The 25,190-nt window shown below is 37.1% G+C and overlaps 1 long non-coding RNA gene across 1 annotated transcript; it reads right to left on the bottom strand.

The window, feature by feature from the left end:
• Positions 1–2,409: 2,409 nt before the first annotated feature.
• Positions 2,410–18,642, bottom strand: LOC106147258. Its single transcript, XR_001232057.1, has 3 exons — positions 18,465–18,642; positions 17,868–18,044; positions 2,410–2,710 (listed from the first exon to the last, which is right to left on the bottom strand). It is a non-coding gene; the product is annotated as an uncharacterized LOC106147258 (long non-coding RNA).
• Positions 18,643–25,190: the final 6,548 nt, after the last annotated feature.

Genomic DNA, 25,190 nt, shown 5'->3' with positions numbered 1-25,190 from the left:
CTGCAAATGATTGAGATGAAGTCATTAGGGTGAATGCTAATCCATTAGGACTGTTGTCCTTATAAAAAGAAATCGGACACAAACACAGAGGAAAGTCTATGAGCACCCAGGAAAAGATGGCTATGTTCAAGCCAAGAAATGCCTGAGGTTATAAAAGACTAGGAGAGAGTCATGAAATATATCCTCTCTCATAGTCAGCAGGAAGAAATACTGCCAATAGCCTGATTTTCATTTCTAGCTTCCAAAACTCCTCTAGACAATAAATTACCATGCTTAAAACCATCTAGTTTATTGTACTTTGTTATGGCAGCACTGAGAAACTAACATACTTACTACTTAGGGCCTGTAATTCTCTCATCTAGGAAAAGAAACGATATCTCCTTCAGGCATGCAACACACTTACTACAGCCCCATAAACAGTAGGATATATTTGTAACATTATTCTATAGAAGGAAAACTCCCCCATTTCATTGCAGAAAAAAACCCACCACTCATTTTGCTCTTTCTCTTAGAGGGAATATTTTCTTACTTTGGGGGATGATTAATTTTTCATGGAATTCCTTAAACAATACAGTAGTAACCAACAAAATGAGGAAAACAATATTTACCTTACCCATTTGAGTGAGGAATAGAAGGCATCTACGTAAAAATTAAGAGAAAGGTAAAATGTTCTGCTCAGTTGTGAAGGGACATGATTGGCCACATAGTCCCACTTCTTGCTAATAAAATGCATATAAAGTAGTGATCTAAGTGTTTAGTCTCACTGGGGCTCTCTTTAGTATAGCACACTCTGCTTGAATTTCTCTAGTTCCATGAAACAGCTCCTTTTATAGTTCCTTTTCCGGTTTCACACTCCTGTTTCTGGTTTCTAGCTCTCACATTTTTCAAAACATGCCTCTTTCTGCCCTTTGAACTGTATCTTCTCCATCTTTTCTTACCCTCTTGGCTCCCCATGCACATTGTCTTGCTTCTACTGTCAATAATGAGACATATATAGTGATAATATTATGATATAATGGTATACATATTTTAGTTTTTATCCACAGTTCCTGGCTTGTAACTTCCTCCCCATAGCAGGCCATAGAAAATAGTATTCTTCTCCCTAAGGCAGGTCATAGAAACTCTAGTCTTTACCCACGTGTCTTGGAGCTACCCATAAAGAAATTCTCTGACCTATTTTCATCTGCTTTTAGGTCATAAAGCACTGCTCAATCTGCAGGAGCCCTGCCCCATACCCTGGAAAAAGGAGGCTGCACAGAGAGGCCGAGAAGAATGAAGGCCTTGCTGGGTTTTCCTGCCCATTCAATGAGCACTAGATTGGACTCTGTTCAATCACATTTCCACAGGGCTCTGCATGCCTCAATCACACCTGTGCAATTGTCCCATTAACACCCCAAAGGAACAGGGAGCAGAGAGCTTCTGGATAAGTGAGCTCATGGCGGCTCACAGCTAAGAGAAGGAGAACTTTCCCACTTGCTGAGAGGGTAGCACATCCCAACTTTTGGAAGCTCCAGAGGACTCCTGAGCTCCTGAGGAAGCTCCTCTGGACTCTTTCACACTTCACCTTACGTAGCTTTTACCTGGATATTTATTTGAATCTTTTAAAATATCCTTCATAATAAACCAATAGATGGAAGTATGATGTTTCTCTGCATTTTTGAGCCACTCCAGAAAATTAATAAAATTTGTGGTGAGGTCATGGGAGCCCCAAACTTTAGCCAAGTTCTAGAGGCCTGGATTTGCCACTGGGTCTGAAGTAGGGGACTGATCCCTCAGCATGTGAGATCTGAGTCCTTCTCCAGGAAGATAGTATCAGAAGTGAATTAAATTAAAGTACACACAGCTGGTGTCCATTTCAGAATTGTTTCTTTGCTGGTGGGGAGAAATCCCCATAGTTTTCCAAGTGACAAAAGTCTCCTGAGGTGTCATATGGCATACAGAAACAGTTTGGTATTTTCCCCCACAATGTAAGGACAATAGAAGTTAAACAAACCACCCAACAGCATTGAAAGAGGAGAGTATGCGCTGCCCTCTCTCATGGCTGGAAGAAGAGGTGACACTGAGAACATGTGTGTTTGTAGGAATGCACCCTTCTCAAGCTGTGCAGTGGGGCAAGCTGTGCAGTGTTTCAATGAAAGGGAATAATCTCAAAAGCACAGTCTGAATTTAAATCCTAAATTTGGTAAAGGTTAACTGGGCATGGTCCTTAACTTCTCTGCACCTTCAAAATGCTTATCTGCAAAACGCAGATACAAATGCACATTTCTCAGGGCAGACTGAGGGCAAATTGAGATAACGTAAATCACTTGATATCTCACTAAGGAGACGCATGGTCATGATTAATAATAGTTACCAATTTATGAAACAAGCAAGACTCAGAAGACAGCATCAGACTGAGAATTTATTTTTATCTGTGTTTTAGCCTTTGAGGCAAGTTCATTTCTGGCTCCTGGAGAAAATGTAGGACAGACTCCAAATTTTTTTTGTAGTCATTCTTAGAGGATAGCATTCCTTCATTCTTGGTCGCAAAAACCATCTTTTTGCAGTATTTAAACTGCTTAGTCTGACACAATCATCATTTATCCTCCTGTCTTGGCAGGGTAACCACCTGCAGTGGAAATTAGGGGTTCCTTTTCCTTTGCCAACCATATGCTTCTCTTCTCTCTTCTCAGTCTCACTATTATAAGATTCTGCTCCACTAAGGTTGGAGCTACAAAAGAAAAATGAAAGGAATGAATAAAGTGTCACCTGAGTAGCAAAGCTATGAGTTGGCTTGTGCTACAAACTGATTCTTTCATGCAGCAATACTTTAAAGCCCTCCCATCCCTCCTGCTATGGATACCTCTTTCCTTGGTACTCAAAGATGCTTCTTAACCGTCCCTTTCCTATAGGGTAAAGCAAGAACTACAGTATATAATATGTGGTCTCAGGCCACATACCAAGATTTAACCCCTTGTCTTAATTACATTTCTCTCGTTGCTGAGACAAAATACCTGACACCCAGAATTAAGGAAGGAAAGGTTTATTTAGCTCACAGTCTGTGGAGGTTTCAGTCCATACTTGGCTGGCTCCAAGGCAGAGTGGTGCTTTGGGAGGCAGTAGAACCTTTAAGAGGTAGGGTCTCACTGGAAGAAGTTAGGTCATTGGGGAATGCCCTTGAAGGGATATTGAGGCCCCAGTGTCTTCTTGACTCTCTCTTCACTTCCATCACCACAAGGTGAACAGTCTCCCCATGTGCTCTTGTCAAGATACACTGCCGCCACAGGCCCAAAACAATGGGGCCGAGCAAACATAGAGAGAAACCTCTAAAACTTCAGCCAAAATAGATTTTTCCTCCCTGTAGGTTATTTCTATTTTGTCACAGTGAGAGAAAGCTCACTAACACACAAATTCATGGAAATTCAATTGCTTTTCAGGACAGAGCATGTTCTTTTTCTGCACTCCATGGTCACACTGACAAGTGCAGACACTGGTGTTTAAAACTCAGCTCCCCCACTCTTACATATAGCAAAGGGCAGCCCATCTCTGAGAAGAGGCAAGCTAAAATATTGTGTGACCAAGTGGTCATTCACTCAGATGAGGCAATAAATAAATCACTCCATACATGATTCAGAGGCAGCTATTTGGGAAGGGGCTTATGGCAAATTTCTACATCACCCCTGGGTGGGCATGAACAGTACTTAACTGTGAAGCATTTTGTATTTCTTTGATTGTTAATGAAGCAGAATATACTTTTTACTTCATGTTTTTCATTTTTCTGATGTGGTTAATTTTCTTGATTAGTTTGCTGTTTGACTTTGTAGTGGATTGACAACTGGTGCTCAACACCCAGCTGAACTGAATCAGTGTGGTGCTGGATGCAGGAGGCCCACCTAAGGATATTTGCCAATAAAATAAAAAGGAGAACTGAAGAAAAAGAACAGGTCCCGTTAGGGTGCTCTTGGTTCTTGGGGTGTTGTGTTAGTTATCCTGAGAAGCTTATTGTGCTGGCTTTTCTAATATAAACTCGGCTACTCTTGTCAGAGGAGCTGGGGACCTTACTGTTGCTGAGGATGGCTGTGGTAGTTTTCAGGGGAGCTCTGGTTCTTACTTTGAGCATCATTTCCTGCCTCCAGTGCAGATCCCTCAGCCTTCGGGCACAGATCTTTCATCCCACTGGCACAGACTTTCTAGCTTCCACCACCGACCTAGGGGCCTTCTCAGTGCCGATCCTTGAAACAGGCCTGCATGAGACATGTCATGGGCTATAGGCCTCCAGTTGGACTTGTGGGGGTCATTATGATAGGCTCTAGGTCTTCAGCTGGACTCATTCAGGGAACTGCTCTGGGATTCCAGCCCTCAGCTGGATTCTTTGGGTCTTTAGTTTGTGGACAGATTTACTGTGCTCTTTGTATTTGACTCTTTGGTGAGTATTATAAAATAATCCGATAAATTATAAGTCCTGTATTGTTTCCCTTGCACACCCTGACTATAGACTTGTTGGTTAGAAAGAGGCTTATTATATTAAAGACATTATTTGTCATCACATATAAGGTAACTTCTGCACTTAAATTTAAGATCAAATGCATTTGATTTATGTGCCCACATTTTAATTTGACTCATGACATTGTTTAATAAAGTATAATTCTCAATTTTTATATAACTAGATTTATTAACAATTTTCCTCAGGGCTTCTGATTTTGATATAATTTAGCAAGTATTTATTCAGATCATAAACAAATATTTCTCTAAATGTTTGTCTAAATACCTTGTATTTGACTTACTTGATGTCTTAGTCTGTTTCTATTGTTAGAACAAAATGCTACAGAGTGGGTAGTTTAGAAAGAACTGAGATTTATTTTGGCTCACAGTTCTGGAGGCTGAGAAGTTCAAAAAGTGGCCCCAGGATCTGCCTGGCCTCTCATGAGGACCTTGTACATCTTAACATGACCATAAAAAAGGGCAAATTAGTAGTTTTACAAAGATAAAACACACCACGCAGTAAACAGATGCAGCTTGAGAAATATGCTAAGTGAAATAGTCAGACTACAAACTCAAATATTCCATGGTTTTCCTTAAGCAGCTTACCCTACTTAAATATCATAACACATACTTAGACCCCAATATGTCTACAGCATTTCTCAGCGGCATATAAAAAAAAACAGACCAACAAATATGACCAGGTTGGCCTCCCTAGTAATAGCTATGCATATAGTTGTGGAATGAGAACTCTGCCTTCCTTCTTCTGTCATCACTGCTCTTTAGCCCAATCCCAAAATGGTTAGACCCAGAGAAGAAAAAGGATGACATATCCCAGAGGCAAATTATATGTCTGTCTCCCGGCCACATATAGCAAAAGGGGATAAGAAAAAAATTGACCCTACTCACTCTCATCTTAGGTCATTAAGTCACAGATCTAGTGTGAGATTCAGAGGAGAGATCACTTTGAGTCAGATAAGAGACACTAGATTTTTTAAATGGACAAACTGTTTTAATTACTCCAGAGCATAAATTATATGATCTGTTGAAAGGATCAACTGCCTGGCAGAAGGAGAACTAGATAGGGGATATTTGAGACGTAGAGTAGTTTTGTCTTCCTGCCTCAACTGACACTCCTTTATAAAGAGCGGACAGTACAAAATCACCAGAGTTTGAGACTATAGATGCACATCAAGTACTATCCCAGGGCTTCATGGTTTGGGTCACCTGCCCACATCTGAAACAACCACTGTTGCTGGAGAAGAATTTTGCCCTAATTGGCTTGGGCTGAGCTCCTGGCATCTCTGAGTTAATCATTCTGATGATGAGGAAGATTGCCAGGGTCCATCAGGAGTCCACCCCTGCAGAAAAGGTGAGACAGGGGCGACAAGTAAATGTTTTTGTCACATTTTTCTCTTGTCAGTGAGGTGCCCTGGGCCCCTTATTTCATTTTCACTCAACTTGAGCCTTGGATCACAGTGTAATTCTAGCTGAAAGGCTGTTTAGAAAGTTGCTAATCAGCAGGGAGGCTTGCTATGTGCAAGCTAACAACTAAAAGAAACTGTGTCTTCCCTACCCAGATCCAATAAGCCTGCCAAGAAAGATCTCTAGGTCCCCAGGCCTTCCTCTTGGGCTCAGCCTTGCTCTTGGAAGGCATTAAAATCCCACTCAGTAATAAAAATAGCTCACATTTATCATTTGCAACTGGAAAAGGGAGTTCACCTCTGCTATCCATTTCATCAGTGAGGGGTCCTGAGGAAGGATGCTGGCTTGGATGCTGGTGTATGAATTTCAGAACCATGTCTAATAGGCATGGAAAGAAAGGATTCTGACAAGCATCTCTTAATGCACTTAGAGAGTGTATAGATGGATAGTTATAAGGGACTTTATAGTTTCTGTCTACACAGCAGCCTTGTCTCCTTTTGCTAACTGGGTCTGTGTCTCTTTTGAGGTATCCAGCATCTTGTACTACATATACTCTGGGTTTTTAGTGGAACTGTTAACCAAGATTTGTATCCATGTTGGACAGAAATGGTTCCTAACCTATGAAAGGCCAAGCAAGTGCTCACCCTCCCTGGAATTTAAATTTTGATCCAAAGCACAGATGTAAGGAACCATTTCTTAAAATCCTTGACTTTGGCTCTGAAAGACCCAGATTTCCCCATGAGCTTTCTGATCCTAAATCAGAGTCTATGAACATGGACCAGGTGTAACAACATGCAGTGGGCGCCATACTAAACAGTCCCACCACTCTTCTCATAATAAATCTTTGGCAAGGTAGAAATGCATATTCCCGTTAGTGACAAAAATGGAAAACAAAAAAGTGGAGTAAGAAATACCTGGAGATATTACAGGACTTCAACTCAAAGGTTGGAGCTTTTCACCACCAAAACAGGCTTTTCCTTTTAAATGCCACCTCTGATCATTGTATCCCTCCTACTCATTTCCACTTTCACAGTGGCAGAGGGCATACCCTTCTTTAAACAGATCCTGGGGGTGAGGACCAATGGTTTGGCATCCTTCACTGACAGACATTCATGTTGGACACATAAATTACACTTGATAAACACTTGTTAAATGAATAAGCACATGCACACAGAATCAGTTTACTAAATACATAAAGGGAATGCTTTAAATATTTAATTGAATGACTAATGATGTTGAACATTTTCTCATGTATTTATTTGCCATGTATATTTCCTTATCTGAGAAGTGTGTTTTCATCTCAGATGCCCATTTTAGGACTCAGTCTTTGAATTTGGGGAGGTTGGTGTTTTTTAATTCTTTATATGTTCTTGATAGGAGACCTTTGTCTGAGGGACAGCCAGCTAAATTTTTTTCCCAATTGGTGGGTTTTCTTTTTACTCTGCTGATGATTTCTTTAGATGTGCAGAAACTTTACAACAACCATTGTTAATTCCCTGTCACCTTGTCTGTAATTAAATATTGCTTGTACTATTCTTGTGCTACTTTGTAAGTGGTTGTCTGTTAATATGTTTTTGTTCTTTTACTTTAAATAATATTTAATTGATATTCATAAAAATTGATATTTATAAAAATTTAATATTTTTATCACCCCCCCAATAAAACTGTGTACCCATTAGTCACTTTACATCTCTCCCTCCCTGGCTCCTAGCAATCACTAATCTACTTTACTGTCTGCGTACTTGCACACTATGCTGTTTATATATGTGAAATTATGCAATATGTGGTCCCTTACATCTGGTTTCTCTCACTTATGGTAATGTTTTCAAAGTCCTTTCAAAGTCCTTTCACCCCTAGGATAAGGGGTAGGTACCTCCTTACTTTTTCACCAAATGGTATCCCACGGTTTGAATATGCCATGTTTTGTTTATTCATTCATCAGGACATGGGTTTTTGATTGTTTTCAGCTTTTGGCCATCACACATGCTACTACAAATATTCAAATACAAATATTTGTATGAATGTATTTTTCTTAATATTTTCAGACATTCATAGGGGTGAAATTGCTGATTCATACAGTCATTCTATGTTTCTCTTTTTCAGGAAAAAACTGTTCCAAAAGCCACACCATTTCTCACTAGCAATGTGTGAGCGCTCCAGTTTTTACACATATTCCTCAATACTTACTTTGTTTTACTATTTATTATAATAGCAGGAGTTGTCTCATTGAGCTTTCTTTTTTTTTTTTTTTTTTGAGACAGGGTCTTGCTATGCAGTTCAGGCTGGACTTGAGCTCACTTTGTAGCCCAGGCTGGCCTCGAACTTGCAACAATCCTCCTGCCTCAGCCTCCCAAGTGCTGGGATTACACGTGTGTTCCAACATGCCTGGCTTTCATTGAGCTTTTGATTTGCATTTCTCCAATGAGTAATGTTCTTGGGTATCTTTTCAAGTGCTCATTGGCCATATTGTGTTTATTGCATATCTTTTAAAAAAAAAAAAGAAGAAATGTCTATTAGAATCTATTGTCCTCTTTTGTATTGGGTTCTTTGATTCTTACTGTTGAATTCTAAATGCTTTTGGTATATTCTGGATGCTAGACTGGTCAGTCCTCTACTTGCTTTCTGTGGAATGTCCATTCACTTTGTCGATAGCACTCTTTGACACTCAAAAGTTTTTCATTCTGATAAGATGAAAAATTTTTCTTTTGCTTATAATTTGGTATCACGTATAAGAAAATATTATTATACATGTGCTAGTCTAAGTTCACACAGATTTATACTTATGATTTCTTCTAAGAGATTTGTATACCACTCCTTCACATTTTGGTTAAGATCAAGTACAAGAGATTTATAGTTATAGATCTTAAATGGGATCATTGATCCATTTTTACTTAATTCTTACAAGGTATGAGGTCAGAGTTCAATTTCATTCTGCTGCATCTAGTTACAGAGTTGTCCCAGTATCCTCTTATGAAAAGATTATTTTTTGTCACTGAATGGTCTTGGGACCTTTGTTGAAAATCAATTGACCATAAAAATATGGGCTTTTTTCTAGACTCTGAGTTCTAGTATATTAACTTATATGTCTATCCTTTGGCCAGGACCAACTGTGTTGCAGTGAATCTGTTGGTCAATTTGTCCATTTGGGAAGTATGGGATGCCTCTGAATTTACTCATCTTTAATTTGTTTAATGATGTTTTGTTATTTTCTGCACACAAGTCTTAGACTTCATTTGTTAAATTTATTTCTAAATATTTTATTCTTTTTGATATTATTGTAATTTGTTTTTCTTAATTTGGATCACACATCTCTTAAAGTTTCAAAATGCCTTATCTTTCAAATTTATAGACTAACTCTAATAACATTTGTGTGGACTTAGTTTTTTGCAAGTAGTTTGTTTTACTTTTTTTTTCCAATATACATTCTTTTTTATTTGTCTAATTTCCCTGGATAGAATATCCACAGCTATGCTAAATAGAAATGGTAGAACAAAGCCAGGTATGGTAGCAGTCAGCTGTAATGCCAGCACTTGGGAGACTGAGGCAAGAGGATCACTGTAAGGCTGCACTACATTGTGAGACCTTGTCTCAAAAATAAAAATGGTAGAGCAAATATCTGTATTTTGTTCCTGAGCTTACGGGCAATGTTTTCAGTCTTTGACTATTAACTATGGTGGTGACTGTAGGTTCTTCATATATTCTCTTCACTACTTTAAGGAATTTCTCTATTGCTGTTTTGTTCAGTTTTTATCATGAAAGGGTATTAAACTTTTTCAAATGGCTTTTCTGTGTCTATTAAGATGATAATGTGCTTTTTGTCCTTAATTCTATTAATATGATGAATCACATTGATGGATTTTAATATATTCACATAACTTTGTGTTCCTTGGTGAAATCTCAGTTACAATGTGCAATCCTTTTTTATGCTGCCAGATCAGTTTGCTAATATTTTATTCAATATTTTTTTGTATCTATACATATATATAAGAGATACTGGTCCACAGTTTTTTCTTCTTGTGATGTTTTTGTCTAGTCTTAATATTACAATACTGGCCTTATAGAATGAATTGGGAAGTGTTCTCTCTTTTTTTATATTTTGTAAGTATATGTGAGAGATTGGTTAATTACTATATTCTTTAAACATTTTGTTAAATTCACTAGTGGAATCATCTGGTACTGGACTTCTCTTTGTAGAGGTTTTAATTAATAGCTCTATTTGTTATCTTTGGTTTACTTGAATTTTTATTTCTTGTTGAGTTTGCCAATTTTTGTCACCGAAATTTATTCACTTCAACTAATTTGTCTAATATTTCTGCATAGAAGTTTTCATAGTGCTCCTTTATAATTCTTTTTATTTCTGGAAAGTCACTAGTAATCTTCTTTATTTCATTACTGATTTAATTATTTGAGTCTTTTGTTATTGCTATTTTTATTGTTGAGTCTAGCTAAAAGTTAGTCAGTTCTGTTCTGCTGATCCTTTCAAATACTCAACTTGTGGTTTTTTTGGCTTTCTCTATTATTTTTCTATTTTCTATTCCATGTCTTTCCTCCCTCATCTTTATTATTTTGTTTCCTCCTTTCAGCTTAGGCTTGATTTTTCTCTTCTTTATCTAATTCTTATAGGTCAAGTTATTGATTTGTGAACTTTTTGCTTTTCCTATAATCTTTTATATCTATACATTTTTCCATGTTCACTGCTCTGATTGTACTCTCCAAGTTTACATATGTTTTGTCTTCATTTTTATTTACCTATGAGGAGAAATTCAAATCACTAGTTATTTTCAAACTTATGTAAATGACTACCTATCCAAACAGCCTGTTTTTTGCTAAACTGATACTTCTCTAACCATTTGATGAATATCCATTAAATAAAGTTTGGTACATTTACACTGAAGAAGACTTACAATGACTGAAAAGATTAAGGGAGATTTACATGTATTAATATGGAAAAGGTTTTGTGGTGAGATAAATAACAAGCACAAGTTGCTTAACAGCTATTACAACCTTTCTGCATTTTCTTTAGGCCTTACTAGATGTGTGCTTACAGATGTACAGAAAATGTTGGAACAAGTAGTACAAAAATCTATTAGTAGTGCTTCCTTTGGAACTGAGAATCAGCTGGAAGAAGGAAATCTTTGAGATGGAGTAATATGAGTGCCCATTACTTGTTTTGTTTTTATTTTTATTTAGTTTTAATATTTTATGGTGTTCAGGATTGAGCCCAGAAGTGCTCTACCGCTGAGGTATATCTTCAACCACTTTTTAATTTTATTTTGAGGGAGAATCTCTCTCGGTTGCCTAGGCTGGCCTAGGACTTACTATACTTCTGCCTCAGCCTCCCAAATAGTTGGGATTAAAGGTATGTGACACCACGCTCAGCTTGTTTTTATTTTTAAATATTTTAATTACAAGTAAGACATAAAATATTCTGTAAGGAAAAATCTCTGGCCAAAACAAAAATGAATTGCTTCATTTATTTTTATGAGACATAAGCTACATAGAAAGGTTTAGTATGAGTACAACTAAACACTTTAATAACTTCTATAAAATAAAAAGATTTACACAAGAGTAAATATCTCTTCCATGCATATAATTACTAATGAGGTCATTCAGCTATTTCATGTATGTATGTATATATATATGTATATGTATGTATATATATATATGTATATATATATATATACCTCAGTTCACAAACTTAAATTGTTTTACAATTTTGGGAAAGATGGCAGGATTTGTGTTTGTGTGGGAAACATGGTTGCAGTTGTGTTTGTCACTGGATGTGGAGTTTGTGAATAGAAGTAACTTTCTTTGAAATGTTTTTATTTGAGAACCAAATTGCTAGAAAACAGAAGCATTCATGAGCCAAGGTATTGCTGTATGTGTGCATGTGTGTGTGTGTGTAAACAGAAGAAAAGAGAAAAATTGAAAGAATAGGGGCTGCTTGTTTTATTTTCAATAAACAATATTTTTTTCTATTTCACTACTTTCCTTTGTATGTGCTATACTCTTTGTAACAAAAAAGCTAAAGAAAACTCATAAGGAAAAGGGCAAGTAGTGGATATCAGCTAATAAAATCTACATCCCAGCACCCTATTTTGTTCTCCAGCCTCAAGAAGCTTGCCTATGTATTTATGTAAGAGTGCTTGTTCAAATATAAGACATTCATTATTTTAAATTTAAGATAAACAGTGAATACCTTGACAAATATAAACATGTCCCTTGCATCAGAACCATAGGAGAGATGTCTTGAGGGCATGTGAGCAATTAGCAAGACCCTGCCCCTCACAGGCTCAAAGATTCCCAAAGTGAAAGACTTTGCTTTTATTAAAGAGCCCCAGGGGACCCTGCTCATGAACTGGCTCTTCCAAATTCAGTTCAGAATTCACATCCACCCAGGCACTCTGAAGTCTCTGTAGCCATGATCTAAGAGGACCTGGACAGTGCTCAGGCTAGTGGTGGACCTTGATACCATTCACATGGTGCTGTTTTTATAGGCACACAGAATGCAAGAACTGTGGGGACATGAAGGCTTCCACCAAGATTTCAAAAGAAGGTTTTAGAGGCCAGGCATTGTACTCCTGAAAAGGCAGTGCATGAAGCTGCGGAGTGAAGGTAAAATTTCAGTGGAGATTCCAGGATTTTGGACAAGCCAGGAATGTGGCACATCTGAGGAAAGCCACCACAGTGCACAATGCCACCTCAAGAGAAAATCCAGCAGAACTGTAATGGGTAATGCTGCAGAGGCGGGGCCGTTGTTTGAGCCCTTTGGGGTTCACATCTTCCTGCCACCTGCCTTAGGTACTAGACATAGAACTATGGGATTTAATGTTTGCCATGCTGAATTTCAGTCTAGCTTTGATTAAGTTTCTTCCTATCTGCCTATTTTTCTTTTGGAATGAGAATGTTTACCCTGTGCCATTGTACATCAGCAAAGTTTAACTTTCTTTTGATTTTTATAGGGGTTCACAGGTAAGAGTTTACTTTGAATCTCTTGAATGTCAGGGGAAACTTTGGACTTGGTCTTTCTGACAGTGCTGAAATTGTTAAAATTTTGACAAAATTCTTTTGCATAACGACATGAACATGAGCCTTTGGGGGCCAGGGACAAGGTGCTATGGTTTGGATCAAGACTATCCCCTCAAAGCCTCATGGTTTCATAGGTGGGTCTTGTGGAAGGTTATTGGACCACGGGGGTACTATAGCTGGCTTGCTATTAAGAGCTGGGTTCTGATTGGAAGAGGAAAATCACTGGAGATGTGACCCGGAATGATATATCTCCATTCTGAGCTCTTCCCTTCTCTCTATGCAGCCTGACTTAAGCAGAATTTTTCTACAATAAGCTCTTCTTCCATACAGCTTCTGCCTTGGAACCAGCTGACAATGGACTGAAACATAAGCCAAAGTAAACCACTCTTTCCTTAAGTTGCAAGTGTCAGTTATTTTGTCCCAGCAATGAGGAAAGGGACTAAGACTCTTACAATAAGTCATCCCTGCAAGTAGGGGAAGTGGGTTAGAGGGAGTGCTCAGGGAAGAGGAGAAGCTGGGACTTGATACTTACTTTCTTACCTACCTGTGCCTCACTAGAGAGATACCAGCTAACTTAGCCTCAAGAGGAAATCCTTGCTCAGGTTAGTTTGAAAGGGAGAATCAATATGTAAAAAAAGGCTGCTCTGACACTTGGTGACTTTGATTCCTCCGTCAGCCAAGTATAGTCATACACAGGTCTTGGTATTTGACCAAATGAGTCCCCTTTTCTTCCTCAGAGGAATGATAGTAGGAAGGAAAAGATGGATGGATTGGGATAAAAGGAGATAGAATTTGTCTCCTTATAACTTCCCATTTCCCACCTGATAAGTAATCTTTTACAGAAACATGATTTTTTACAGTTTACAAAATACTCTCAGTTTAACCTGCAGATTGTCTATTGATTTGTGCCTAAAAGAAATTAGCCTTTAATGTGACAACTTTCTCATCAACACTTTAAAATGCTTGTCTTCTGGAATTAGCACCCTTTTAACCTGACCAGTTTTTTAAATGTTTTCCTTCTTTAAAAATTATAATTGAATACCATTCCTAGCCATAATTATTTAGACAGCACTTTGCACATTAATATCTCTTCAATTATCATTCCCTGTGGGTATAATTGTAACCCGAAATGAAGTGTTAGGAGCTGAATTTTTCTCTATGAAATTGGTTCTTTTTGTTGTTCTTTTTTAAATCTTCACTTTTCTTTACCCTACAAGGATCCTTTGAACTCTCAAAAAGGAAATTCACTAGCTTGCATAATATGAGGTGACTTGCTTCCTTAAGTTTGAGAAAAATGGAGGTCATGACATATGTTAGAGACACATACAAAGTACAATTTTGAAAATGAAAATTCATGGAAGGAAAAGGCCAGAGTTCATTGTCCACTGAGACCAAACTTCTTTCTCTCACCTTCTGTCTCTCAGATCAGGAAAAATACCAGCATTGTACTATGAAAAGCAGAATTTGCACTGCATAGAAAGTGCCAGAGGATAGAGACTTATCATTATTTGGAAGGAGTAATGCAGCCGTAGGAGATAAGGGAAGATGTGCACATGATAGTACAAGTGACAGAATAGAAAAACTATAAGAAAGAGCAAGAAAGAAAAGAAGACCAAAAAGAAAGTGCCCACTGCCAACCAACTCTTTATAACTGCTGTACTTCCCCTAAAACTTTCACTTAAATGTTGCTTAAAATTTCATTACACAGTGGTCTTCATCCCTCTTACTTAGGAGCACATTTTCCAGTTTCAGTTATAGTTAACCATAGTCTGAAAATATATAATGAAAAATTCCAGAAATTAACAATTCATTAATTTTACATGGGACACCATTTTGAGTAGTAGGATGAAGTCTTACAGTACCCTACCTGAGAAATGAATCATCCTTTTGTCCAACATATCCATGCTGTATATACTACCTGCCCGTTAGTTACTTAGTAGCCAGCTAGATTGTTAAATCAACAGTCTTGGTATGACAGTGCTTGAGTTCAAGCAATCTTTATGTAGTAGCCTGACTCTGCATCACAATACCTATGTTACTTACCTCAGCTCAGCTCACCCTAGAGGCATTGTATAATCTCATATCACCGCAACAAGAGTGACTATAGTACAGTATTTTGGGGGCAGGGGGAACTATGGAACTACACTGTATAACTTTTTATTATAGAAAATTGTTATAATTGTTTTATTATATTATTAGTTATTGTTAATCTCTTACTATTTTTGATTTATAAATTAAACTTCAAAATAGATTCATATGCATATATAGGAAAACACATAGTATACACAGGATTTAATTCTATCTATGGCTTCAGGCATCCACTGAAAGTCTTAGAACATATCCTCTATGGATAAAGAAAGACTACTGTATACAAGAAATATTTGATTTGGAGAAGTGTATAAGAACTATTTTGGATCTTTTTGTTTGTTTTGAGTTTTAAAAACCATCTTTACTTTTTAAAATTCATATGTGCCTTGATGCTTGTGTATAAGCATCATTTTGGGATAAGTAGGCTGTCTTCCTCTACTAGTGTAATCCAATAGGGTAAATACTAGTCATGTGTGGCTACTATGCTTTTGAGGTGAGCTGTGATTATGAAATACATACCTAATTCTGAAAATTTACCAGAAAGAAAAAGATGTAAAATATCTCAATAATTTCACATGAATTGCAGGTTAAAAATGTTGTCTTGGATAAAACAGATTAAAGTTGCTAAAGTTAGTTTTCCAGTTTCATTTTACTTTTAAAAGTGCGGCTACTGGAACATTTCAAACTATATGCGCTCATATTTGTGGCTTCTGTAGATTTCCACCAGACAATGCTGCTTCAAGTGGAATTTGTAGGTTCCATATTATTTCAATCAGGTTGCCGTGGTGAGGGATAATGCACTCAGAAAGGCAATGGAGGCAGTTCAGTGTGGAGAGTTGAGGGAAACCAGCATGGGATAGAGAAGCTTCCCAGGGTTAATGGTAGAAGGAGCACAAGAAGTTCTCTCCCTTAGACCTGGAGGGAACAGAAGAGGAAAAGTTCCCAGGACATGACATGAGACCTGAAAGGGCTGCTGGATAGAAAAGATGACATTCAGTAGAACACAGCCCACCAAACCACGTTATTGAGGTGTACATGGGAGGGCAGGAAAATGAATGCCCTGCCCTTATCTCCTTCTGTGTTTAGAACTGCTCCTGGAAAAGGCCAAACCCAGTCAACGCAAAAAGGCAATTATTTATGGCCTCTCTATAGGTCAGTCTCAGTACACACAGCATTGAAGAGAGTAGTGAATGGACCTAGAAAGGCAAAACAAAAAATATTCTGCATATAACAAATACACATTGCCAAAGTTACTGAATGTCAACCTGTTTTCCCAGGTAGTTGAGCCAATTCTATTACCACTAGCATGATGAGAACATGTATAGCTACTATTAATATCTTGTATACCATTTCTTTAACTTCTTTCAGTTCAGTTTATGCAAAATAGTATCTCATAGGAATCTTAATTTGGATTTGTCTGAGGTGCCTTTTCACATACTTACTGGCAGCTGATTTTTCTCTTTAATGAAATATCTGTTCATGTTGGATTTTTTTTTGTCTTTTCATTATTGATTTGTCATCACTCTGCACATTTTGGATAATTGTTCCTTGTTATTTGTATATTTCTGTCCATTTGTGGCTTCAATTTTCAGTTTAGGTTTTGATAAACAGAAGTTCTTAGTTTTATACAATAGTTTATCAATCTTTTCCTTTTATACCTATACTCTTGGCATATTATTTAGTAGTTTCACATTAATTCCAAGGTATAATGTGTTTCTCTCAAATAATTAATATAAGTTTAATTGTGAGACATAAAAATATAGAGATAAGCAAAAGATGAAAAGAAAACTTACCCATAGTCCCATTACCAAAATAACTACAAACATAATTTTTCTAAGTTCTAAACTCACATTAAAAAATTAATGTAGTATTCAAATAAATATGAAAAATACATTATCTGCATTGTAATCTTTATAATAATCTCTTGCCAACATTTTTGATCAACCACTACAAATTTTCCATATTAACTATTTTCTTAACCCTTCTGTTTCTGGAAGTGAAACTCATCTCCTGTTTGTGTTATTAGATTTTCTTTTGTTTGAGGATCAGCAGATCTTAAGTTTGCATTGAAGCATGTCTCATGCCTTAAGCAAAAAGAGGAAATGTTTGAGTCAAAGGTGAATCAGACAGAGAAAGTCAAATGTGGAGGTGTGGCCTCAAGGCATTAGATAGCAGAAAAGTCACTGAATGTACCCTGCAGAAACACAGGCCAGGCCTGCCCAACTCCCAGAGTTTCCAAAAACTAATCTTGACAGCATCTTGTTTACAGCAAAAGGAAGCACTTCTCTTTCTTGTTGAAGAAAATCTGTACATATCACGAAGGCTCTGGCTTGATTCTGCAACTACAGTGTCACTCTTCTAGCTAGGGCAATACTCTCAGGTCATTTTATAAAGCAGGCATCCCAGATGTCTGTTGCTATGTACCAAATCACTCCTAAATTTAGTGACCTTAACCAACAATTGTATTGTTGAACCCTCTGGTTTCTATGGGTTGGGAATTCAGTAAGTGCTCAGCTGACCATTCTGATTTCAGATCTGTCTTGTGGTTTCTGATAGATGCATGTGCGGAAATTGAAGGCATCAGGGGACGGCTGAGAGCTAACCAGTAATCTCTCTCTCTCTCTCTCTCTCTCTCTTTCTCTCTTTTTCTCTCTCTCTGTATCCATCTCTCTGTGTGAGCTAGTTCAGGCTTCTCACAGCTGTGATCTCAGGGCCACTTGACTACATTTACATAGTGACTGAGGCTTCATGTTTTTACCCTCCAACCCCAGAAGTGACATAGTGTCAGTTCCAACATTATACAGTTGCAGGGGAAGAGTATGAAAGAACTTGAGGATATATTTTTATACCAATATTTTTCCTCTTACCATAAATGATTTCTGTTCCTCCAATTTGCAAAGTAGAGTCACCTCTTCACAGGACACTTCCAACCCCGACCGTTCTTCAGATGTTTCATCCCATCATGGTACCAGGCTCATTCTTGATTCCAGGATGACATTAAACATATGAGGAATAGGTGCAGTTGAGGATTCCTAGGTACTGCCCTAAATTCAAACATCAATAAGTATCCCAGTCCTTAAAATCACTAACTAAGATACCTTATTTGGTAAGAGGTGCTTTGTAGATGTGATTAAGTTGAAGATCTTGAGATGGAGAGATTATCTCAGATTACAGTAAGTAGAAAGTTCACCAATATAGAGAAAAGGTATGAGAATGGAAATAGAATACTTTATAGATCAGGGGACAGAATATGACATACTCCGGAGTTTGTGTTGTTTTAAGGCAAAAAACTTATAGAGAGAAAGCACTTGTTCCCTAAACACCACCATGTGATGATGTGACTGACATATAGCCACAGTAGACACTTCATTCAAAACCGGGGCAAAACCGAGGCATCTACTCTGACTAGTTCTAATTTCAACAAGGATTATTTTACATGGTTATTTATTAGGACTTAATCCTACCTCTTAAAGTTCTCCATTGCTCTGTGCTGTGCCTGTTGGACTCTTGGATCTACTAAGTTATCTTCTCATTTTCATAAGAAAAGGCTTCTGCTTAGAATCTGCCTCCTACCCACAAAAGGTTGGAGAGCCAAAACCTTCTTTTCTTTTCATCCTGTCTCTCTCTTCTTTTCAAGATGATGCAAGTCCTTGAAAAACATCGTGGGTTTCTCATGTATCAATACAGAATACATTTCATTAGATAGAAATTAGATTGAAAAAACCTGTTCTAGAAAATATTTTCCTCATTTAGGGCTTCATCTTAGATAACAGTGGATTAATTGCTTTTAAATTCTTAGGTCTATTTTTTTTTTTCCGGTACCGGGAATTGAACTCACGATCTCATGCTTGCCAGGCAGGCTCTGTGCTGCTGAGCTAAATCTCCAGTCCCTCTTAGGTCTATTTTCATGTTCATAGATTCTTTAAAGTATATCGATCTGTCTGAGAAGATCTGTAAGGAATCACACTAAACTTCTGGGTCCTCACAAATGGTTTTACATAGCACTGGGATCATTTTTATTGCAAGACCACATTTTCCTGGAAGCCATCTAAAATTTTATTTTATTTTATTTTTTTGCTGAGGACTTTTGTTTCTTTGAGATCACTTTGTTGGCTAGGAAAATTATTCTGGCCCCTTTATAATCTCTCCAAAATCTACTCAAAACCTGAAGGTTTTTTTTTTGTTTTGTTTTGTTTTGTTTTTGATTTAGCTCTCTCCTCTTATTTTTTTTTCTACTGGAAATGAGGCCAGGTGTCATCTGTCTAGAAATCCCCTTAGCTAAACCATTCAATTCATTAAGAATATTTCCTACTGTCCACATTACCCCAGGTCACAGTGTTGCTAAACTTTTTGTTACTACACAACAATGGTCTCCCTTCAACATCTACTAGCACTCTCCTCCCTTTCATTTCAGCCCTCACTGGCAGTCTCTGGAGGCCCCATCAGGCTTCTGTTAAGAGTCTCCTTGAGATTCATTCAGCTTTGTACCCCACACACAGCCAGCCCCAAAGGCAGCCTTCAGTGAGGCCCTATTCCTATTATCTTCCAATGTATAATGAATCACCACCAACATCTCTCATGAACTGTATGGGTTGGGATTTTGGAAGGACCTCTGTGTGACCCAAAATAACCTTTTTCTCTCTTATCTTTAATTTTAATTATCTCAGGTATTTTGTTATAGTGATGGAAAGATGACTACATAAGGCCTTAATTTTACAAGGTCTACTGGAGGAAACTCATTAGCCCTTCTTCCATCTTAGTGCTTAGGAATGCCCACACCTCTTGCTCTAGCAGTTCCCATCCTATATGAATTAATACTCTAGAAATACTCAGCTACCTATTAATTCCCAAGTTCATTCAGCATGCTCAACCTAGAAATACACATTCTACCCTGGAGTAATTCTAAATATATCTCTCAAGGAAATACCTGGCCCAACATGTATGCTTGAATACCTAACTCTCCTTGTGGTGGTGATGTGATCTCTTACAGATCAGAGAAAGAAGGGATATTTAAGATCTACTGCTCAAGAACCTGCAAATTCCTGCATGCATGTTGAAACTGGATTTTTTAACTAAGAAGAAATTACTTGACAACATTATGAAAATCAGGAGATTTTAAAGTGTCTGAATTTTAGCTTCTTTCAAAACATCAATTTTTTTTTTTACCATCTAGCATGAATTCCCACATGGCAACAGTTAACACTTGCTGTACCTCAAATGTGTCAAGTATTGGGCAGAATATAGGGAAACATTCACATTTTTCACTACTAAATTGGCATCGACAATTTGGAGGACAAATTCAACCTATCTTCTCAAATTTAAAATTCACTTAAAATGGACATAAACCTGGGATTGTACTTCTGGATATCAAAGTTATAGATATACTGAAATGGAGGACAAAGTTAGGTGATATTGTGATATTTTTGTCACCTCCAAACAATGACAACAGCTTAGATTTCTATCTGTAAGGAATTGGTTAAATGAATTTGAAATGTGCATGTCAGTGTGGTTAAATATCATCTAGTTATGAGGGATGGAAGTGAAATAGTTTTAAAATAGCTAGCAGTGAAAGATGCCTAAAATTCATTAAACAGTTTTCAAAAGCAAATGGAAAGATAATATGTATAGTATTATCTTGATTAGGCTCCAATCAAAAGTGTTCCAGCAAATATTATAGCAAAGTGAAGAAAGTAGAGGGTTTGGGGCTTAGACCATTTAGTACTGTTAAGTTCTATAAAATATCACTGGACAACTTGAGAATAACACAAAGCAAAATTTATTAGAACTCACTGCAGCAGGAATAAATCCATCCTGACAGCCTTATGCATGCCTCAGAGAAACAAGTGAGAAGAAAGACAATTATAGGACCATAGGGTGTGGGCTCAAATAATCTAGGGCAGTGGTAGTGAACCTATGACACACATGCCTGCAGCAGGCTGTTATATTATTAAAAATGCCAAAAGGTTCACCATCACTGATTCAGGGTATTTTTCAGAGATGGGGAGTGGTAAATTTCATGATCCAATCTTTTGAAATTGCTGAGTGGCCAAGTGCGGCTTGATGGATAGACTATTTGGTGAGCCATTCTGTAAGTGTTGGCTTCTGCAAATGAGTCTCAGGAATTCCTGGAGGAAATAATGAAGTTATTCCTTGGTTGAGTTTTATCTCAGGCGGCACTTGACACAATGACATAGGTGATTCACAATGATCTTGCTTATAACTAACTTATAATGACATAAATGACCTGAATACCTTGGGTAAACCATATTCTGGATATGACAGTTTGGGAAATTCATTTCAAGTTAAAATTTCCTGTGATCTCTGGGACAGCAGGGTCTGAAACATACTGGAACTTATGGGATACAATGAAAGCAGTCCTAAGCGGGTACTTCATAGTGCTGAATTCTCACATCAGGAAAACTGAATGAGCACAAATAAACAACCTAATGTTACACCTCAAGCTTCTAGAAAAAGAAGAGCAAGAAGAATCTAAAGCCCATACAAGGGAAGAAATTATAAAGATCAAAGAAGAAATTAACACAATGGAGACCAAGAAAATAATACAAAGAATTAATGAATCAAAGAGTTGATTCTGTGAAAGAATAAATGAAATTGATAAAACCCTAGACAACCTTATCAAAATAGAAAAGACCCAAATTCATGCACTGAAGAATGATAAGGGTAAAATCACTACAGATCCTGTGAAAATTCAGATCATCAATACCTATTTTGAAAATCTTTACTCTTACAGGATGGAAAACACAGAAGAAATAGACAGATTCTTAATACATATGAATTACCAAAGCTGAATCAAAAAGATATAAAAATTTTCATTAACCAAATATCAGCTAATGACATTGAAAATGCAATTAAAAACTCACCAATAGAGAAAAGCCCAGAGTGTGATGGATTCACTGCTGAATTCTAGAAGAAATTTAGAGAAGATTTAATACCAATACTCTTCAATCTCTTTAATGAAACTGAAAGGGAAGCAATACTCCCTAACTCATCCCAGGAGGCAAGTATTACTGTAATAACAAAACCAGAGACAGACCCAACTAGAAAAAGAGAACTACAGGCCAATGTCTCTAATGAACATAGATACAAAAATCCTTAATAAGACACTAGCAAACAATTCAACAAATCATCAAGAAGATTATACAACTTGAGCAAGTGGGATTCATCCCAGGAATGCAGAGATAGTTCAATATACACAAATCAATAAATGTAATGCACCATATCAACAGATCCAAAAACAAAAATCACATATCATCTCAACAGATGCAGGAAAAGCTTTTGATAAAGTCCAGCACTCATTCATGATTAAAAAAAACTAAAGAAAATGGGAGTAGATGGTCTTTATTTCAACATGATAAAAGCCATCTCTGACAAACCAACAGCCCATATCATACTAGATGGACAAAAAATAAAATGTTTCACTCTAAATTTAGGAACAAGACAAGGATGTTCATTATCACCATTCCTATTAAATATAGTTCTGAAATTCAATATAGCCAGAACAATTAGACAAGAAGGAGAAATAAAAGGAATAAGGGTAGGAAAGAAAGAAGTTAAACTACCACTATTCACAAATGACAAGGTACTATAGAGGACCCAAAAATTTGCATCAAAAGACTCCCAGAGTTAATAGTCAAATTCAGTTTCATGGTTGGATACAAAGTCAATACTCAAAAATCAATAGCATTCTTGTACACACACAACAAACTCATTGAGAGAGAACTTAGGAAAACCATACCCTTCACAATAATATCCAAAAAATGAAATATTTAAGGATCAATCTAACAAAGGAAGTAAAAGATCTATACATTGAAAATTACAGTACTCTGAAAAAAAGAGATTATAGACGATATCAGAAAATGGAAAGATATCCCTTGCTCATGGATAGCAAGAACTAACATTGTGAAAATGGCCATACTTCCAAAATTGTGGTAGAGATTTAATGCAATCCTGATCAAAATACCATTAAAATATCTCACAGAACTAGAGAAAACATTCCTAAAATTCATCTGGAAGCTGAAGAGACCCAGAATTGCAAAGGCAATCCTGGGCAACAAAGGCAAGGCAGGAGGCATCACAATCCCCGACCTGAAATTATGCTACAAAGCTACTGAGATAATATCACCATGGTACTGGCACAAAAACAGCCCTGCAAACAGCCCGGTGGAACACATTAGACACTGCAGACACAACTAAAAACACACTCGGCTACCTTATCTTTGATAAATGAGCCAAACATGTTCACTGGAAGAAACATACCCTCTTTAATAAATGGTGCTGGGAAAACTGGCTCTCTACAGGCTATCTACATGCCAAAGACTAAAACTAGACCCATTTCTATCATCATACACTAAAGTCAAAATGGATCAAAGATCTAAATATTAAAACATAAACAGTACTCCTACTGGAAAAGAAAGTAGATAGAAATCTTGAAGACATAGTGGTAGGCAGACATTTCATGAACAAAACCCAAGTGCCCGGGAAACACTTCAAATAGTCCACAACTGGGATCTCATCCTACTGAAAAGCTTCTGTACATCAAAAGAAATCACCAACAGAGCGAAAAGACAATCCACAGAGTGGGAAAAATTTTAGCTAACTGTCCCTCAGATAAAGGACTTATATTTAGAACATAGAAAGAATTGAAAAAACTCAGACCCCCCAAATTCAAAGACCCAATCCAAAAATGGGCATCTGAGATGAATATGCACTTCTCAGATGAAGAAATACAAATGGCAAATAAATATATGAAACAATGTTCAACATCATTGATCATTCAAGAGATGAAAATTAAAATGCTGAGATTCCATCTCACTGCAGAAAGAATGGCTATCATCAAGAAATCAATCAATGTCAAATGCTGGCAGAGTTGCAAGGAAAAAGGAACCCTTCTCCAGTGTCAATGGGAATGTAGACCTATGCACCCACTGTGGAAATCAGTGTGGAGATTCCTCAGAAACAAGGATTAGAGGTCCCATTTGATCCAGCTATTCCCCTTCTGGGTGTTTTCTCAGAAGAATTGAAAACATCATACCTCAAGGATGTATGTTCACCCATGTTTATAGCCCAGCTCAGACTCTAAAGCTATAATTATTCTCCCTTCATTTCCCCATTTTGAGACACCAACAAAATATGTCACTGTTATTCTCCTTTATTGCAGTAAGTCCAATAAAGTTAGCTTTGCTTGATCAACAGGTTTTTTTCTTAATCAGTGATCTTTTGGGAAGTTAATAATTGACAGATCATGGAATTCTTTGTGTAAAATTCCTCTGAGGGCACTAATCCCCAGTATTACAAGTGAGGGGTTACAAGTGAGCAACTGAAGTAACCTGCAGACTACATTACATTTGCCTTGCTAAATGCATTGAGAAAATTAATTTTTTGTCAAATTTTAAATTTGAATTTTTTTATTTTAAAGAGAAAAGAACAAAAACAAAATAACAAAAACAAAGGCAAAAACAAAATACCACAAAAACTATAAAAACAATACAGAATTTCAAAACAAAATGATAGTAAATCAACATAAATTTGAATTTTAAATATGAATTTCTTACTTCTGTAGGTAATTCAGAACCAAGTGCAGTTGCCATCCCTCTCCCAGGGATGCAGGTTGGGTTGGTTCCCTCCAGTTATTCTCCTAAGGAAAGGTGACATGTGCTATGTGACCTGACTCTTAGTGTGACCATCATCGTGTCAGGCATAGTGGCATTTCCAAGTCACAGGAACATACCGCTCAGAGGGACTTATTCTAACTGAATGGCAAATTTTCTATATTCCTAAAATAGGTGGGCAATGTCACCATTTTGGAAGGAAGTGAAAAAGGTCCAAGTCCTAAGTCTATTTACTGTTTACCTCCCTGTGAGGTTGGGCTAGTCCCCCTGTATTCCTCATTTATAAAATAGAAGTAGCCACAGTTGATGGAACCATTTAATGGGTGACGGTATCTCCTCACACACAGTGGGCATGTGGCAAGTAAAAGCAAACAAGACTGCACTTATTTTTTTATGAATTGCACTGAGGCTTTCATTTCTAGGAAATTGTGCTCTTTTTCCATCCATCTTTGTCAGAAAACAGTTTTACTTCCACATCCAAATCACAAAGTGTGACTCTGAATTTTAAGTACCATGACTGTTACCATGGCAGTGTTTTTAACCAGAGAGAAATGGAAGGGC

Source organism: Chinchilla lanigera, unplaced genomic scaffold (genome assembly GCF_000276665.1).
Source record: "Chinchilla lanigera isolate Chin_1 unplaced genomic scaffold, ChiLan1.0 scaffold00007, whole genome shotgun sequence".
In the NCBI taxonomy this organism is placed as follows: domain Eukaryota; kingdom Metazoa; phylum Chordata; class Mammalia; order Rodentia; family Chinchillidae; genus Chinchilla; species Chinchilla lanigera.
The sequence above is the reverse complement of the archived record's forward strand: the minus strand, read 5'-3'. Positions and strand labels throughout refer to the sequence as shown.